This window comes from Gossypium hirsutum, chromosome D07, assembly GCF_007990345.1.
Source record: "Gossypium hirsutum isolate 1008001.06 chromosome D07, Gossypium_hirsutum_v2.1, whole genome shotgun sequence".
NCBI lineage: Eukaryota > Viridiplantae > Streptophyta > Magnoliopsida > Malvales > Malvaceae > Gossypium > Gossypium hirsutum.
The window spans coordinates 52,721,804-52,727,865 of record NC_053443.1 but is presented as its reverse complement, the minus strand read 5'-3'; positions in this window follow the sequence as shown (position 1 = coordinate 52,727,865).

Genomic DNA, 6,062 nt, shown 5'->3' with positions numbered 1-6,062 from the left:
GCAAGCATGAGCTAAGTAGGGGGAATTTGATAACACTCTAGAATAACGTATTTTTATGTATTAATTATATATTTATTCTGAGTATGATCCTGCTAATTTAAGCTATTTATGATATTTTATCTCATAGGGATTAAATTTGAGGCAAAAGTAAAATTAAGGGCCAAAAGCGTGAATTTAGAGATAAAATGGGACAATGTGTGGCACAAGGAAAAGTTGGTGCCAAAAGTGCAAGCATGGAGGACACAAGGGTTGAAATCCAAAAAGAAGAGATTTTATTCTATTAAACTCTATTTTAATTATATTAGGATAATTAATATTGAGATAATTATTAATGATTATTTTTAGGATTTTATTTTATCTTTATTTATCTTCAATTAAATGTATTTATCTTTTAGGAATTTAAGTAGGATTAAACTATCTCCCCTAGCACTATAAATAGGGGGTGAAGTAACTAAAAAGGGGATCCCATCTTTTATTTTTTTCTGTAAACACTCTCCCCAAAAGTCTACGCTTTTGTTCTTCTCATATTTCTTTTCAATAAAATCTTTATTTTTATTTTATTTATTTTCTTTTCTACCACAACCATGAGCCACTAAACCCATCTAGCCGAAGGTTGTCAAAAATCCCCAAAAGGATTTATGAGGCTTAGAATCCATACTTAGCCTCCTCGCTGAGTATTCATCGTTTCTCCGCACTACAGGGCTGACGCTTCCGTCCATATCCCTTAAGAAGTAAGCTTTTCAATGTATGCAAAGGCGGCCGCTTTGTATGTTTTGGGAAGGTTGCACAGTCGGTTCGTTAGCTTACTGCGTCAGATATTGACGAACCCAAGAGACAAAATGGCGTGTGATTCGCCATTGAGAAGCGTTGATCTAGCATAAGACGATCCCACAGAAGCGATTGTTGGCTAGAGTCAGGTTCCACTAATTCGTAAGTCTAAATCCTTGGAGTTGGTGGTCGTAGGCGTCCTCTTCCACTATAACTGACTTATTCGGTTTGGGAAGGATAATCTAAAAGCCAAGGATTGAACCCAAGGCGAAACGAGACAACTGGAGGCTGGAATCTCCCATAAGAATTTTCTTCCTCTTAAACTCTATTTTTAATTTCTAAAATTTTCGATTCAATATTCTTAATTCTATTTTTATTTTAGTTTTCGTTTCCAGATCCAACACTTTAATTCTGTTATTATTTTTATTTTCAGAAACGCAGGTTTCTTGGGAAAGATTCTGCCTGGGATTTCACGGAACAAGATATTGTGTAAATCCAGTCCCTGAGGATTTGACCCTACTTCTTTTTTACTATTCTTTTTCATTATTTATTAGGGATAGGATATTTTTGGTGCTTTCAACGACCGCATCATCCACTCCTTGACAAGCTACAATTAATGTAACACCTCAAAATTTTATGTTTTGATTTACTGGTTGTTGTCGTGTGATTTGGTTTGATTGAGTGGTTAAGTGTTTAATGTATTTGCTTAAGGTTTTATGTTTGAGTCTCTATATGCATAAGAAATATTTTATCTTTTGCATTCATTAGGAAGATGGCGGAGGAGTTTGAATTAGATTTGAACTATAGGAAAAAAAATACAATTAGTTAGTGGGATAGAATTTGATTTCTTTTTGAAGATAAACTGATTGTTAATAAATTAATTAAATTTCTTTTTCCAAAATATCCCATGTTTTCCCTGTTTCAAGTCCATTTTGTTTTTATTTTATTTTTATTCATTTTCTTTTCCTATTTCTCACGTTTCATTAATTGCTTTTCTTTTTCTTTTAATTTTCTTGCTCCCTTCCCACGTTATTCTCCTATTCGTTTCCTTTTTGTTCTTTTGTTTTGTGTTCTTTCTCCTGTTGCCATCACTTTCAATTAGTTTTGGTTCTTTTGTCTTTGTTTAGTCGGGTTCAATTCATAGACGTAAAGTTTTTTTTTTCTCAATTCCCTTGTTACAGTTGTTCGTTCGGCATTTGGCCTTGCTAAAATTTCGAGATTGTAGTGTAAAGATTCATATTTTAGGTTATCTAATTAATTTGATTCGTTTTAGGGGAAGTTCATGAAATGATTTGTGATCCTCTAGTGTCCTAAATTTCATGTGATTGTTATCAGTTAGTGATAAGAATTTCGAATGTGTTTTTGGAGGGTTTTTAAAAAATATTGAATTTTTTTTCTAAATGTAAAAAAAAAAACTAAGTTTTAATTCATATAATTGATTGTGAGCTTAAAAGGAAATTCATTCAAAATGATTTTGAATAAATTTAAGGCTTTGAGTAATATAGATAATTGAAAAAAGAGAGTAAATATGTTGCTTTTAAATTTAAAAATAAAAAGATTATTAAATTAATCATGAAGCATAGTTGGAAAATGCATAAACATTAAATTCGAAAAATATGGGGATTTCTCTTGTAACTTTAAGTATAGTTATACTTTGTGAAAAATAAAGAGACTTCTCTTGTAACTATTTCTAATAATTTGTGCATCAAGATAGAATGTAAGGCGAGGAAGCAACACTGACAAAGTTTTAAAATGAACATTAGTTAATTACTAAGAGAAATAAATGGATCAAATTAAATAAATTTAGCACTGTAAGTCAAGTTTTATGAATTTAAATTATAAAAGGCCAAAGAAAACACAAAGTGACCGATCCACCAAAGTCAAAACAAAAGAAGAAAGGACAAAACATACGACAAAGCTAAAACCAGAGAGTGGAACGTCTCATGGTACTGGAAAAATGGAATGTCATCGTCGGCTTTTATGTACAGACGCGTGGACGTAAACATAGTCCGTTGCTATTTAATGAGAAATGGAAGATTAAATTATACAAGTTTTGAATATGATGAGTACATTGTTATAACTTTATTGATTGACCAGCTTCAATATTTATATACAATAAAAGCTAATAAATCTTAACTAATGAAATTTAAAGAATCTAAACAACAAAATTCTAGAAGATAAAAGGTTAATTCAAAATAAAGCTTAAAAATTAATTCAAAATAAGATTTATCTCGTAATTAAAAGACTTAGTCAATAGATACAATGATAGGTTGTTTTAGGAGCAACGGTGACTATGCTGGCAACTAGGCCGTGGCATAGATATGATGAACATCAAGTTCCTTACGATCAACATAAAAACTAAAAAAGTGAACATCAATTTCGAAATGGTTAATCTTGCTATACAATAAATGATGATTACAAGGTAGAGTGTCACTCAAATTGTCAAAAATATTTTAGGTGGATTCAAAAGGTATCTAAAGCTATTTGAGTAGATGTTTAACCTGGAGAGTTTCAAAAGTAGCCACAAGAGCACGATACTCAGCTTCGGTTGAAGATTGTACAGTAGTAACTTTTTTTTATGTGTAACTGATTGGAGTGAAACTATAAAATAGAATATAGTCTAATGTGGATACACAATCATCGAGATCACCAGCACAATCGCCATCATTATATATGTAGAAATTAGAGTCACAACAATCAAATATTCAAAGACTAAGATTTTTTGTTTGTTGCAAGTAACGCAATAATCGTTTGTCTTTTCTCTAGTGTAATCCAAATGGATTGTGTATGAATTGTGATAATTTCATGACAAAGTAACAAATATATGACCTTGTGAATGTCAAATATTGTAGTTTTCCAAGCACCATTGTGAACTCTAAAACACCAGTGGAATTGAATCCATCATTTGAGACTAAAACTTCTAAAGAACTCATGGGTTTTGAACACATTTTCTCTCATGCATATTTGTCTCGAATAAGTTGTTCTTAAATTTTATTCACAATATTTTGAAAATCATAACCCCAAGTTTCTTGATTAAAACTAAACAAAAGAACTAATGAATAAGAAAGTTCACATATTTAAGACAAAGAGCTTAGGTTGTTTTGTTGTACATTTCATGCATAGTTCAACATGGCTAAAAAAAAACAATCACTAGTTTTTGAGTATATATGTGTGTGTGAATGTGGAAGATTTTGGTTTGTTTTTTGTTTCATTATTGAGTTGTGTGGAGGGTTTTCATGGTTCCTTCAAATCACATGTTTGATGCAAAAATAGAACTGTTAATGGACCTTGCCTCATCGTATTCTAGGTTTTTGTTGGGTCTTCTTTCTACTTTTTTAAATTACCACTCATTCATGTACCTTTCTCCAATATGAATAAATTGTTGTATTATTTACCTTTCTTCGGTTGTTGAGACTCTAATCTCTACATATATATTGATGCCAATTGTGTATGTGACACCCCAAACCAGGCTGATAAGGATCGATCTAAATCCGAAGTGACACATTAGTCAGTGAAGTGACTCTTCAACACAAAACCACCCCAAAACACACCCCAAGCTTATAACACCTCAATTCTAACTAATAACTGTCTAACCTTATTCTAGAAACGATTTATTGATGGTCACTTAACTAACTATAAATACGACAAAGGCAAGCACACCTATCAAACAATAATATAGGCACGGTGAGTAAAGATATTGTATCCACGATGACTAAAAGTATTAGTAATTACCGTTTTCTTATTATTTAGCCGACAAATTGGAGTGATGTGTTTTAATCTAAAATTACTAAACTAATTTAACTAAGAACGCAACAGAGAATAAATCAAGGAAATAATTAAATATTAACCAATAAGAGAGACAATACCCAAGAAAGAATTCACCTAGACTTCACCTATTATTATGGATCTGAATTAAACGATTTATTCACTTGGTGTCTTGATTCGTAGAAATCCCTAAATTATGTTAATATCACTTTCGAGAGTAAGAACAATTGACTCTAGGTTGATTAATTGAAATATCTTCCTAATTAAAACCCTTATCGTCGCATTAACTCGATCTATGGATTCTCCTATTCGATTTGGCTCTAATCCGGTAGATTTATGCCATCTTATTTCTAGGATTGCATGCAACTCCACTCAATTATGCTAGATCTACTCTTAAATAAGGACTTTTGTTCCATTGAATTAAGCACATTAAACATGAATTAATGTCCTGGAAATATTAAAACAAGAAATTAGCACACATAATTAAGAACAAGAATCAAATATTTATCATGTAAATCATAAATCAAAAAATAAGATTCAGCATAGGCATTCTCTTTTCTAGGTATCTAGGGAATCAGTTCATAATCGTAAATAGAAACATCTCAAAGTTAGAAAAACCACAAGAAACAAAGAAACTCATAAACTTTAGAATAAATTAAAAGAAGGTCTTCTATCTTGATGGAGATCCGCTTCCGAGTTGATTCCGATGGTGTTATTCAAGTGTTTTCTTTGATCTTGTCTTATGGCTCCTTTATGTCTTCTTCTAAGTGGTATTTATAGACTTTAGAATGTTCAAAAAGCCTAAAAATTGTGTTTTTCCGCGTATTTGGGAAGCAAGGTGCGAAATCGACATGAACTTACACATGGGCATGTGCTCAGCCCGTGTGGAAATGCCCAGGCCATGTGGCTCTTGAAGACAACTCTATTTGTCTGATTTTGGCTCATTTTTTGCTCCTTTCACTCCCAAATCCTCTCATATGTATAGAAACATGAATTTAAAGGATTATGAGCATCAAATTCACTAATTTGCATAAATATTCATCCAAAAATGCATTAAGAATAGGATTAAAATATGTTACTTTTATATCTTATCATTTGTGAACCATTTTAAAACTATTTTTAAGGATTTAACCCTAAGGGTATTTTAATTATTTTACCACTTAAAACTAAACTATCCCAATTTTAATTCTAAATGATTACCAACTTCCTTTTAATCAATTTTGGGAAAATCCTAAAATTCATTTGAATTAACCATTTTTCCCTAATTCATTTACTAATTAATGCTATATTAACTAAGTTGTATTACTTTAATCATATATATACAATTTTAAATAATCTAATTACAACTAATAAACAACATGTATTCATAATTTAAACATTCAAAATCATGCTTAACAAACAACAATTAAATCATATAATGGACTTCCCTTAGCCACAAAGCTATCCACTCCATGACAAGCTACAATTAATGTAACACCCCAAAAATTTAAGTTTTGATTTGTTGGTTGTTGTCATGTGATTTAGTCTGG